This window comes from Manis javanica, chromosome 1 (genome assembly GCF_040802235.1).
Source record: "Manis javanica isolate MJ-LG chromosome 1, MJ_LKY, whole genome shotgun sequence".
NCBI classification, from domain to species: Eukaryota; Metazoa; Chordata; class Mammalia; order Pholidota; family Manidae; genus Manis; species Manis javanica.
In genome coordinates this window covers 210,712,545-210,724,958 of record NC_133156.1, presented here as the reverse complement: position 1 = coordinate 210,724,958, position 12,414 = coordinate 210,712,545, and the positions used below count along the sequence as shown (strand labels likewise).

At 40.8% G+C, this 12,414-nt stretch overlaps 1 protein-coding gene across 13 annotated transcripts in view; it reads right to left on the bottom strand.

Annotated features, from left to right (window-relative positions):
* The window catches only part of SLC8A1 (solute carrier family 8 member A1), a 374,762-nt gene that overhangs the window by 17,398 nt on the left and 344,950 nt on the right, over positions 1–12,414 (bottom strand). The gene's annotated exons all lie outside the window — the stretch shown is intronic.

Here is a 12,414-nt window from a genome sequence, read left to right as displayed (position 1 = left end):
GAAAACCCAGCAACCTGGGGGAGGGGCACTTTGATGTTCTCTTGGCCCCTCGTCCTGTGGGCAGAACAGATCTAGCCATCAGGAGGCGACGTTCAGTTGGGCTGTGTTACTGACTGACAGGTGACCTTGGTCAAGTGCTTGCCCCACAGTCACCACCGGTCTCTGTGATAGTATGGAGCCTGTGGCTCCTAGAGCGATCACAGGCCATCTTCATCATAACCACCTGGCGTCCATAAGAGTGACTATTACACCCAGCTGTGCCAGGTCAGAATCACTGGGGCCCAGGAATCTGTTTTAACAACATCCCAGAAGATTCGTCACTGAAGTTTGAGAAGGCTGCTGGAGGATATTACTAAAAGGTGCTGTATCACCAGCTCTGGTTTAAGGAGGAGAAAGTTAAGGTATCAGGAGATATTTCCAGTTTCAAGAGCAAGTTGATGGTGGAATTGAAACTAAGTGAGCTATAATAGTAGCTGGCATTTGCCTGGAGCCTTATGAATAGGAAAGCAGACTCACCTGCATCACCACGTTGACTGACAATCCTATGAGGGGAGGAAGCTGCACTGGCTAGAACACTAGGCTTAGAGATGATAAGTAACAGGAGCCGCATCACATGATAAGCAATGTTAGGACTTGAGCTCAGGCCTCCTGCCTTCAAGGCAAATGCTTGTTCATTGTGTCATCTTGCACTGTGCCATGCATACCAATGACCATCCTCTAAGCTCATCACCAATTATCCTGAATGAATCTGTTCCTGAAGATAGGAAAAGTCATGATCCATAGGACAAGCATGATTTATACTCCTTCATGAGTACAGCACAGGGGTTTAGAGCATATTTGGGCCAGAGGGTTTCAATTTCTGCCTTAGCAACCAAATGTTGTTAATAATAGCTCAGTAGTTTACTTAATTTCTCTGAACCTCTATTTCCTAATCTGTGAAATGGGGATACTGATGCCCACTTCAGAGTGCTGTTCAAATATAACATGTAAAGTGCTTTTGTTTCTTGGTACAAAGCAAGAGTAGCTTTTTGTTGCTTTGTAAATGCAATGTGAATAAATTTGGCTAGATTAGTTTATTAAAATTCAGGTAGGATCTGAAATAGCACCCTTTATTAAGCATGTATACAGAATTTGCAAGATACTCAATTTCTTTTCTTTGTAATTGCCTAGCTTCTGATATCAAAGTCCTTTTAGTTACCTTTGCCAATACCTTGCACAGTAGGTTTGTAGTAGATGTTGATAACTGTCAAACTGAACTCACATTTGCAAAGCCAGTAATGGCAGGCTTGGTGTTATTACATGGTGTCTTGTCTACTCTAGTCTTCCAGCAGTCCCTGGCACTTTGAGCATGACGTATATCTGGACTACTTTCTCCTCTCTGTTGCTATTTTGTTGCCACTATCCTTTAGTAAATTTCCAGTGGGGACAATACATAAAGCATTTAAGTTGATATCAGCCTGTAGATTTTCATGCTTTACAGTGGGTGAGAAGGTTGTTGAGGCTGCTCAGAAGTTACTGCATCTGCAGTATCTCTTTCTGAAAGGGAGCCGGTTAACCTTGAGGGCTCATCTCTTCTGACCTCTGTGATGGAAAGTGGGTTTTAGTTACTACTTTATAATTAAAGGTGAACACTGATAAGTTTGTATCAGGCACTATACTCCACCTTACACATATATTCTCATTCCAACCCCTTATCAGTCTTATGGAGTGGATGTTATTTCCCTTTTATGACATGGGAAACTGTGACGTTATATCATTATGATTCTTGGACAGGGTGTTGATCAACAGAACAAGGATTTTAAAACCAAATCTGTTTGATTCTAGAGCCCATTTCAGACCATACCTCACTGGCCCTCCCAGGAATGTTAAATTTTTCCTTTCCTGTTAGTTCATTTCAGGTTCCTTCTATTCAGAAACTTGCACCATGTTCTTGCAGAACACTTGTTCCTATATCAGTAAGAGCAAAGCCTAAAGGTGCAGGCAGTCAGTTTGCTGGCCTGCCCTCCTGGGTCTGTGCTGCTTCATCCTTTCAGATAACACACTGCAGCCCAGTCAGGACGATGGCAGAGACCAGTTAGTAAAAGCCAAGTGAGACAAATCTTGATGGTCTCTTGCACTACATTATTAAGAGTTATTAGTAGCAGCAGCCTCAAAGAAATGAAGTCATTTTGCTTTGCCTTTTCAAGGACAGACAGCTGAGCAAGGAAAGTAAAAGAACAGAGTCCAAGGCAGGAGAAAGCAGCTTACAGCTCAGCTACCACCAAAGAACACCTGAGACCTTTTTCTGTGCTGACATGGCTGCTGACACCAGCTGGTGGTGAACTGATGGCCACGTTAGTCAGGGCCAGCAGAGTGGTGGATACCCTCCCCACGCTGTAGGGGCAGGTGACCTGGTGCTGCTCCACCGCACACACACGCTTAGCTCCCTGGTGTGTGGTGCACAGCACACTGGGCTTCCTGGGTGTCCTGTCCTTCAACCTGTGGACTTTCTGGAGGTTTCTGCCACTGCACCAGAAGGGGTTGAGGTATAAAATCAAATATTCCTGGGCCCAGAGACCCTGAACACCCAAACCATTCCTTTTGCCTGAATTACAGGGTGCACCTGGGTCTCCAGGGATTTCCTCTCCCTTAAGCCATTTTTCAGTAGTCTATTAATGGATCACATGAGAATTCTTATAATAACAGTTTCCTGTTTTCAGATGCCTTTCTCTGGATTTCCCTAAAAATTAGTAGCCAAAGAGACTAGCTTCTCACATAAACAGAACATGTTTTAGGCAAACCTGAGTCTGGTATATGTTTTATTTACCTGGGCCATACAGCAGGCCTTTTTGTCTTTCTAATTCAAAAGGTATGTTTTAAAAAAATGTGGAAACATTTTATTGCCAAGTCCTATCTTGAACACTAAGCCCGTAACCTGCTGTGGCTAAACCAGGTAGAAGCCAACCTAATGCCATTCCCCAAAGTAAAATCCAAAACATAACTACTATGTTGTAATCATATTCAGAACTTGGCCCATTAACTATATATATGAATCATGTTTCTCCTATGATTGGCAAAACTAAGACATGTTGATTATATAATATGATATATATGTTTTCCTTCATATATGTTCCAGGCCAGGTTCCTAATAAGAAATTTTGCTTTTAAATGCCTACCTTGAATTTTAATCAATTTTAGTCATACAGTCTTAGACTTTTGATCCTGCCTCCTAGGTACCTATGACTGTATATCAATAACAGGGAAGCTGCTTTTGGGAGGCATCATAGCTGGAATTAAACCACACACCACAGAGTCAGGGTGTATGTTCTCTGCTGACCTGTCTCAAGTTCAGTGTATTTAACCTTGGATGAATCACCCCGTCAACATGCAGGACTGGGTCAACACACTCCCCTTTCCTCCAGAAGTTACTCTTTACCTGAATCTCTCAAACTTTGTAGCTATATATATATATATATATATATATATATATATATATATATAGACTAAAACTTAAACATCTCTTCTGCCAAAGGATAATTCTTACAGTCTTGCAGGTCACACATAGGGTTTACGTATTATCTAGAACAGATGACAAATCCCAGACGATTGGACTTTTTCTTGACTCAGCCTGGTTTGGGGGCCGCCTGGTCAGCTCTCAAGCCATTTGTGCTCAGGACCCAGTGCCAACAGTGATTACAGCTGGAGTCCAGACTATTTATGGAGGCGTAGTACTCCCCCCAGCTTCCCCTCAGCACCTGAGACTTCTTGAGTACAAGGGCCCAGAGGGGACAGAGCTTCCTGATGTAGTAGTGGGAGAAGCCTCATTAAGGAGGCACTCTTGGCTCTTCTGTCCGTATGGACTTGGATAAGACACTTCACTTTTTTAGGTTCTGGTGTCCTTGCCTTAAATAAAGGATTTAGACTAGCATATCTGTTCGGGTGCTGCACAGAACACATCAAAATACAACATTCACGTACATGATTTTGATGTGAGTTTTCTTTTTAGGAGGAGTTTGTGCATGAGCACATTCCTTTATTAGAGTTGACTAGTGGTAACATCTTAAAGAATAAATGACCTAAGTGAATATTCAAAGATCCTAGGACAAGAGATCTCCAGGCCTGAAGATATTGCCAACTGATCAAACTGTGACAATATTTATGAAATTAAACCAGCATGGAGTCATTCACTTTTCAAAAATGATAAGAAATGCTGGCAAAATTATTTACTTCAAATCAATAGCCACCCATTTATCAGTGCAGCCATGGAGATATGCTGGCATGATGACTGTGTTTCAGACACGAAGGATCATGTCATCAGGTGTGTCCACCACTGGCATGGGAAATAGCCTGCTGTGATATGACATGGGGCTCCACACTCAACCCCCTGAATCAGGCTCTGAGGAAAGGACCCAGAAATACGCATTTTAACAAGTGCCTTAGGTTACGCCTTTCTACACCAAGGTTTGAGAACCATAATTCTAAGGCATGGAAATAGGGGCTGTTGTTCCAAGTGCCCACAGTTTTGGGGGGCTTTGCTAAGAGGCATAGATGTTTGATTTTCAGGAAAGCAGGTAAATGGGGGAAAGTAAGCAGCAGTTGATTTAGAAACAGTGATGCCCTCAGATACAGCGGTCACTCTGCTCATGAAATACCTCGGGTGGGCTTGGTGGAGAGGCTGGGCTGTTAACTAGAATGTCCTCCCACTCTTAAGTTATGCTATGTTACCTTTTTTTTTTTTTAATTAAAAAAGCAAAAAGAAACAAAAACCAAAAAACCACCCTGTTTCCAGCCTGGGTACCATGAAGGGCCAAGGGAGGAGGTAAAATTCACTTCACTGAATTCTGGCTCCTTCATTTGCCAGGTAAGAAGCTTACCTACTTTATAGGGTTGGAAGGAAGTGAGTTAACATCAACAACACTCAGTCTAGGGCCTGGCACATAATGAGTACTCAATATTATTAGCTGTTTTTATAATACAACAGAGCCAGATCCCAAGATAATAAGTGGTAAGGAATTCTGACTTAATGATTCTAAACTTTTCAGGAGTTATAATATCCTTTAAAGATTTATTAACTTTATGATTCTATGCATTTAAAAATGTGATAGAGCATAAAATTATTCTTAAAAATCAAAGATTCTTTATTTTAAAATTTCTGTGTAACCTAAGTCATAACAAGACATTAGAGATCTTCTGGTGCAAGGCCCTAACCTGACTAGTGGCTAAGGGGCAGGCATCTTTATTCCAGCAATGCCTATATTCCTCCCTCTCTCTATTCTGTCCTCTCTCCTATGTACTTGTCTTGCTCTCATAGAATTCAAGAGGACATATCATTTATTTATGTACTAATCATTCTGTCACTGAGGACCTTAGGTAAAGTTTTATCTTTAGTTGTGATACTTATTTACCCAAGTAGATACAAAAACCACATGCTCTTATACACATTTCACTGGTTCACATGAAAAGAATCCTTATTTAGCTTTTGAGTGACGTTTAAGAGTTTGAGGGATTATTGACATTTGACAGATTGTTGGATAGTTAGGAGAATTGTAAAACTGAAAAAGGGAGATACACTTAAATACAATTTCTACCTATGAAAGTCCCTCAAGAGAGGAAAAAAAGAAATGGAGGCAGTGACATGACCTATTTTCAGAGGAAAGGAAAACATAAGTAAAAAAGCTCAAGAGGACTCATGTTGGCAGATTAGAACACCTGCTTCTTCTCATTTTTATCCCCAGTTGTACATAAGAAGCATGAGCACAACTTTGGAACAATACCGTTTGCTGGTCTAGCCCCACCCCATGTTTCTGCTTGACTGTTGTCAGAAGCTACCTGAGCACCAGGGTTGTTTTTTTTTTTTTTAAGGCTCCCCAACCAGATCGAGATACACTAACCGCTCAGGGAATGTGTGTGTCCATCTGCATGAGGACAATGGCAGCTCCCCGGGATTTGCCCGGTAATACGGGGAATAGCTGACAGATCAACACCGTCAACCGCTTCTGTTAGCAAATGTTTTTCACTTGGCTATGATACTGTGGATGTGTGTACTTTGCAGGTTACCCCTGGGACTCAGTTTTTCTATTATATATTTGAAATCCTGGTATAGTTTAAATCCAAAGAAAGAGATTCATTCTAATTAAGAGAGAAAAATAATAGGGTCTGATTTTTCAGGGAAGACAGGGCCAAGGAGAGGATGAGCACAAGGCAGCGGTGCTGTTTGATCTACCTCTCTGCTGTAATTTGCTGTCTTCTCAAAAGAGAACACTAATATTCAACTCTTAAACACACTCAGAAGGGGATTTTTCAGTATGATGTTCCTGAACGTCCAAGAGGGGATCCATAGTACCCCTTCCTTGTTCAAACCCCTCGCTTCATGAGGTTTGCTAAAATTTTCTAAAATCCCTGGTTCCAATTCTTTGATGTCCCCAAAAACATGTCAAATGGTTCGAAGAACTCTGATAGGTTATCGGAGATGGGGCTCATTCTATTCAATTAGTCAGTCACTTTCTCCCTGCTCTCCCTCGTGGCCCTGAAAAAGCCCCGGACCAACCTGCTGGGGCGGAGCGCCGCCACTGTGTGCCAGGCTGGCTGTCCTGAGAGGCCCAGGTTAGGTGTGTCCGGGCAGGCACCTTCGCTGGGGGAAGTTCTGCTTGTTACTTTTCAAAATAAAAAGATTTATGCAGATGATAGCAGAGGAAGTTCCAATGTGTGTCTCAAGTCTGACTTGAGAGATGTCTCCTGTCTCTGGGCACCATGGTGAACAGGCAGCTGGACAGTGACCATGGGTCTGGCAGTTCCCCATTGGTGCATGTGAATTAGTGGTTCTGCTTGGTATCCAGGTACTTAGGAAGCTGAGGCCACTGTCAGTGGCTCATTTGGTCACTTGAGTCTGTGTGACGGTATGGGTAACAACTATTGTTTTTGAAGAATGGCAGTCCTCGCAGCTGAGGCCTGCATAGTGTATCTAGTGACGCCAGTAAGGAATGTAAGCTATGGAGTAAGAGCTGGTCCTAGTCCCATCTGCTGTGTACTGGCTGTGTGACCTTGGGATAACTAACCTCTCTGTTAAGCCTCTGATCTCTCATTTGTAAAATAGGGAAAATGAAAGTCCCCATTCATATAGCTATGAACATGAAGTAATGCAAAAAGGCTTAGCATGCTGTATGGAAATTAACAGGTACACAGAAAACATTACCTATCACATATAAATTTTTTGTTCTGGTTGCAACAAAGGAAATTGTAATGATATTAAAGTTTTTCATTATGGTTTCCTTCAGCTAGGTGATTCAGGATTAATACATCTTATGTAGGGTTATGGGAGAATGTGTTTCTGTCCCTGATGTCCAGAAATGATGGTCGTGCTAAGGACAACACAGAATTAACATTCAAGAAGCTTCCTAGGTGACACAGTCTACATGGATTTTCACGTAATCCACAAGACAACGATGAAGTAGGCACATTATTATTCCCATTTCATAGATAAGAAGACTGAATCCCAGAGTATAAGTAATTTGCCCAAAATTAGATAGCCAGTAAGAGGGGACACTAGGATTCAGGCCAAAGAGTGTGACCCTAGCTGGAGTTCATTTTCTTAGTCACAAGTCCATGGGGTGTTGACGAGGACTAGATAATACATCTTAAATTTGAAAATGGAAGTGTTCAAAGAGAATATCCATAAACTTCACTGTGTTCAACTATAACTACATAATGTTAAAACAGCTGATTATTTGAAAGAAAAGAAATAAAACTGTTCTACATAGAAACATCAGCCTGACTCCTTTAGCAAACTAGTACATTTGTATGAAATGGAAAGATTAAGAAGGTGCTATTTTCATGGAAGACCTCTCATTCTTTTAGAACAATATTAGAGATAGCTGACTGATAAAGTAATCTTTTTAATACTATAACTTCCTGGCTTCTCTTGATATTACATTCACACTGTCTTTATAGTACGTAGAAATAGACTTGAATGAACCTACTTTGAAAATAACATCAAGCTTGTAATATTTTCAATTTTGAGCCATAATTCCATTAGTTTTATAATAAACCTTAATTTTATTAATACCAAGTCCATGAGGGTAAAAATTAGTAAGGCTTAGTCAAACAACATTTTGCTAAAAAAGGAAAAAAAGGACAGACTGGATGCAAAAACAAATAGCTGAATTGATTGTCATTTTCCCAAGTCGGTTTATTAGGTACAATTGAGACCCAATTCTTGCCTCCAACAGAGTGTAGGGCTCCCTGCCCAAAACTCTTTCCAGCTCATTCCTGCATCCTTCTCAATCATCTCTCTCCCTCCCTTTCTTAACCCTTACATTTGAAGCCTAGTTCATTCCTCTATGCTTTGTTCTATTTCTGGGGCATTCATCTATCTCAATGTTCTTAAATCCTCTTTTCAAGTCCTACTTTAGAACTAGTAAAGCCATAGGTGCCCCACATCTTGCTGGAGCGCTAGGTATCTGAGAAGGATCTGAGAGAAACACCGTACTAGGATGAAACATAAAATGAATTCTCAGTCTCACCTCCAGGTAGTCTTAATGAGTTGAAAAGGAACTTCTCTGTCAGCTGGACTATTTGGGTGTGAGTCTAAGTCTACAGATCCAGATAGTACGCTGAGGACACCCAACATGTGCCTTTTCCCTGTGGATATTGACCCCATTATTCCACACAGAAATTCTCTTTCTGAAGGGGTGCTTTGTGCATTTTGAGTTCAGGAAAACAAGAATACTATTAAAGGAAGGAAATGGAGACAATAAACAGAAAAGGTCACTGAATACAACTTGAACCCAGCACTGGAGGCAGCAGGTGATATTTGAGAGGATTCTGGAAAGTTGCAATACTTATCCTATTTTTGTTCCCACCTTGACTTTATATAAAATCTCTCCCATTAGCTCATTCCTAAGGATGAATCATAAGATCCAGACAGGCATGTGTGAGTACCAAAAATTTCAAAAACCCACCAAATCTTTGGTCCACAAATTCTAGGGATTGAGAAGTAATTTGAAAAGTGTGAAAGTTTCTATTTAGGGGTGGTCTATGCAGAGTGCTTATGTTAGAAAAAACTAAAAATGAATTGCCTGTTTTTGGTAAAATACAACTTCCAATAATGTGGAATTGTTAAAACATTACATAAAGTACGCTAACGAAGAGTCCATGACACATTGCTAAGTGAAAGAGCAAGTTACGTGATTAGGCCTCGTTGACTAAGCAGGTTAGCTATGCCTAGTATGAGTCCATTAAAAAGTGTGGGTAAATATTTGATATGTCTTTGTATACACATTTTTGTGCGATTTATTTAAATGTCCCAGGATTTTAAAATTTGAAAGGCAGGTAGAGGAATGCCAGTAGATGATGGGTGGGATTGCTGGATAATTTCTCTTTTACTCTGTGCATATTAATATTTCCCCTTTTATTTATAAAGAGAATATGCTGTTACTTTCATTACTAAAAAACATATACATTTTAAAAAAGTCTCTTCTAAACAAGAGAGTCTGGGAAGGGAGGGAGGGTTGATTTTCAGCCTTTTCTGGCCCTTTCAAGTCATGGCTATGGTAGTCGGATCCTTAGCTGGAAGGCATCATACATCCTACATACAAAGCAGGTACATTTCACGGGGGGGTGGAGGATAAAGAGGAGGGAGTGGAAGAAATGAAGAGCGGATTTCCTGGCCATTAGGGACTGGCCTGGAGTTCGGAGTCAGCACAGTGCCCAGGGCTGGCCACATGGTGTAACAAGAATCATAATAAACACACTTTGCTCACTCCAAAAGTTTTCTAGGACCGGTTGTGAAGGGAAGAAATGTTTGCATCTCAGTTTCCTTCCCACTACTCCTGTCAAAAAATGATGTCTGCACAGGAAGGCCAAAATCCTCTCAATTTTACATTTTATGTTACAGCAACGTTATGTTTTATTTACTATTAGTATATTTTATTGACCTCAACCCACAGAATTGCCTCACATATTCACTTGACCTGACAAATACTTTTCACAAGCTTGCTAAGAGGTCTGTACTCTTGAGATGTCCAGGAAAGGTTATAAGACCCGGGTCTTTCATCATTTATACTTGGGCTCTGATTGGAGGTGTAATTTGTGGTGCAAAGCCCAGAAAGGAATGTGGAGAGCTCTCTCCGAGTTGCTAAGAATATGTGATGAAGCTGAGCTCTAATGGCAAGTTTTGTCCTTGTCTCTCTCCTGGGCACTTAAAGAATGTCTTTTGACAAACATCTCTTATATCAACATCTTAGAATTTTCAGAGCACTTCCATAGATGTTTTATGATGGTTTACTCTTCTTGACTATTCAGTGGGTAGGAATAACTACCATCTGCCCTATTTTCTTAGTGGGGAGACGGAAGTTCTCTAGGAGCCAGACGGAATGGAATGCCAGAGGCAGGCTTGGGATCTCCACGCTGCAGGTTCCTTTCCAAGATCCTTCCTTAAATCATGTTTTTGCCAGATATCCCCCCATGCTCCAAACCTGATAACATCCCTAGATTGCCTAATTCCCAGGGCTGCTGTAGATACCAAAGAGATAAATTACACAAAATGTGTTTTTTAAACAATGAAGGTACACAAATATGGTTCTGGTTGAAACACTTTTTGTGTTAAATATAAATGGTCTGCTCTTATTGAATCATGATTAATCACTGATGCCTTAGTGTGGATCATTTGCTGGCTATTCCAAAGTCACAACTAACCCAGACACTTAGATTGGGAGGAGAAGGGGTGTTGGGGAGAAAAATTCAGGACACTTGGACACTTCCTGGTAAGAACAGATGTTTAGGGGGTGATATTAGAGTCCCAGCTGCCAGAGAGAGAAGGAAAATGCCAGATAAGTCAAAGGCATTATTTGAAGTGGGACTCAGAAAAAGTTAACACTTTCTCATACTTTCTAAGACTAGAGCTGCCTGGGTAAATTTGCAGGGGAGAACCAGAGGTTTGAGTGATTAGGTAATTTCTGAAAGATTAGCAGTACAAGGGTCATACCACCCTATTACAATACTCCCCCCCACACATACATACTCTTTTCCAGTGATTTCATGATTCTGTTTTGTGTTTTGTTCTCAGCAATGTTCATCCTCACTGCTATTGCAGGTTTGATCATATTTTTGTTAAGTATATGTCTCCTTCCACTGGAGTGTGCACTTCCTGGGATTAAACATAACATCTGTCTTGTTTACCCCTCTCTATTATGTAGTACCTAGTACTTAGTGGCCACTCACTAAATATTTGCAGAATACATGAATGAAAATGAATGAGAATGGCTCTGAAGCCTGTATGCCTTGCTGTTGTATCACACTGTTGCTTTTGTTTTAGTGTTTAAAAAATAGTATCAATCTCCTTCTTAACGCCTACTAGGTAGTATAGAGGGAAGGTCGCTTGAATGCTTCATCAATAATGCCGTACTGACAGCATAGAGAACATAACCAACAGTATTGTAATATCGTGGTATAGTCATGAGGTAACTATACTCAGACATGGTGAGTACTGAGTAATGGATATCATTTTTGAATCACTATGTTGTACACCTCAAACCAATATAATATTGTATATCAACTATATTCCAATTGAAAAAAGAATGCACATTGCCTCAGAGACTCAGTGTGGACTCCCTAGCTATTGGCATCATCTGTCAGAACCTTAGTTTTTGATTCCGAATATTACTTGTCACTAATATTCCACTGTAGACAGCACAGGTGTAGAAGCTGGAGATGAGAGGGCTTAATCCATAGGCTCAAGATAAGAATGCTTGATAGAGCAGAAGTTATTGTTGTCAGGTTCTTCTATGTGGTTTGCCCCTTTTCTCCTAAATTTGAGACTCTGGAAGCACAGACAAAAAGGCAAGAGGAACTTGGAACCACTCCCAATGCAGCCTCGCACTGAGTGCTGACGCCCTGTGAGCAGTCTGAGTTGCTGTCCTCTAGTTTGACAAGTGAGTTAGTGAGGGCTCTTGGTTTACCATATTTCAACCATCTGATTCACCACGGTACATAGAATCCTCTGGAGAAGGACATTGTCACGATCCTTTTGCACATTGGTGGTTATTGGTTGTTATGCAACTCAGGAATGAAAAGGTATAATTAGTCCTCTGCTGGGCCCATTTGTGGACCCCAGTGGGGCTCATTTCAGTTCTGAATTGTACAAGTCTTGCTCATTGCCTCAACCCATGAATTTTTACAGTGATAACCTAATAATAGCTTGCAATTTATGGAGGGCCATGTCAAAAAGACCCCTGGGCTCCAGAGCAGGGAAGGGGAGGGTAGAAAACACAATTTCCTGATTGTAAATAATAGAATCAAAATAAGCAATTTTCTCCTTAGCATAAAATATAGGATTTATATGTGCTGAGATAAACAAAAGATTATCTAATATGATCACCAATAGATTTGGCATTTGTGGATCATGTGCCAGAAAAGGTGACTGCACAATGTATTTTATGG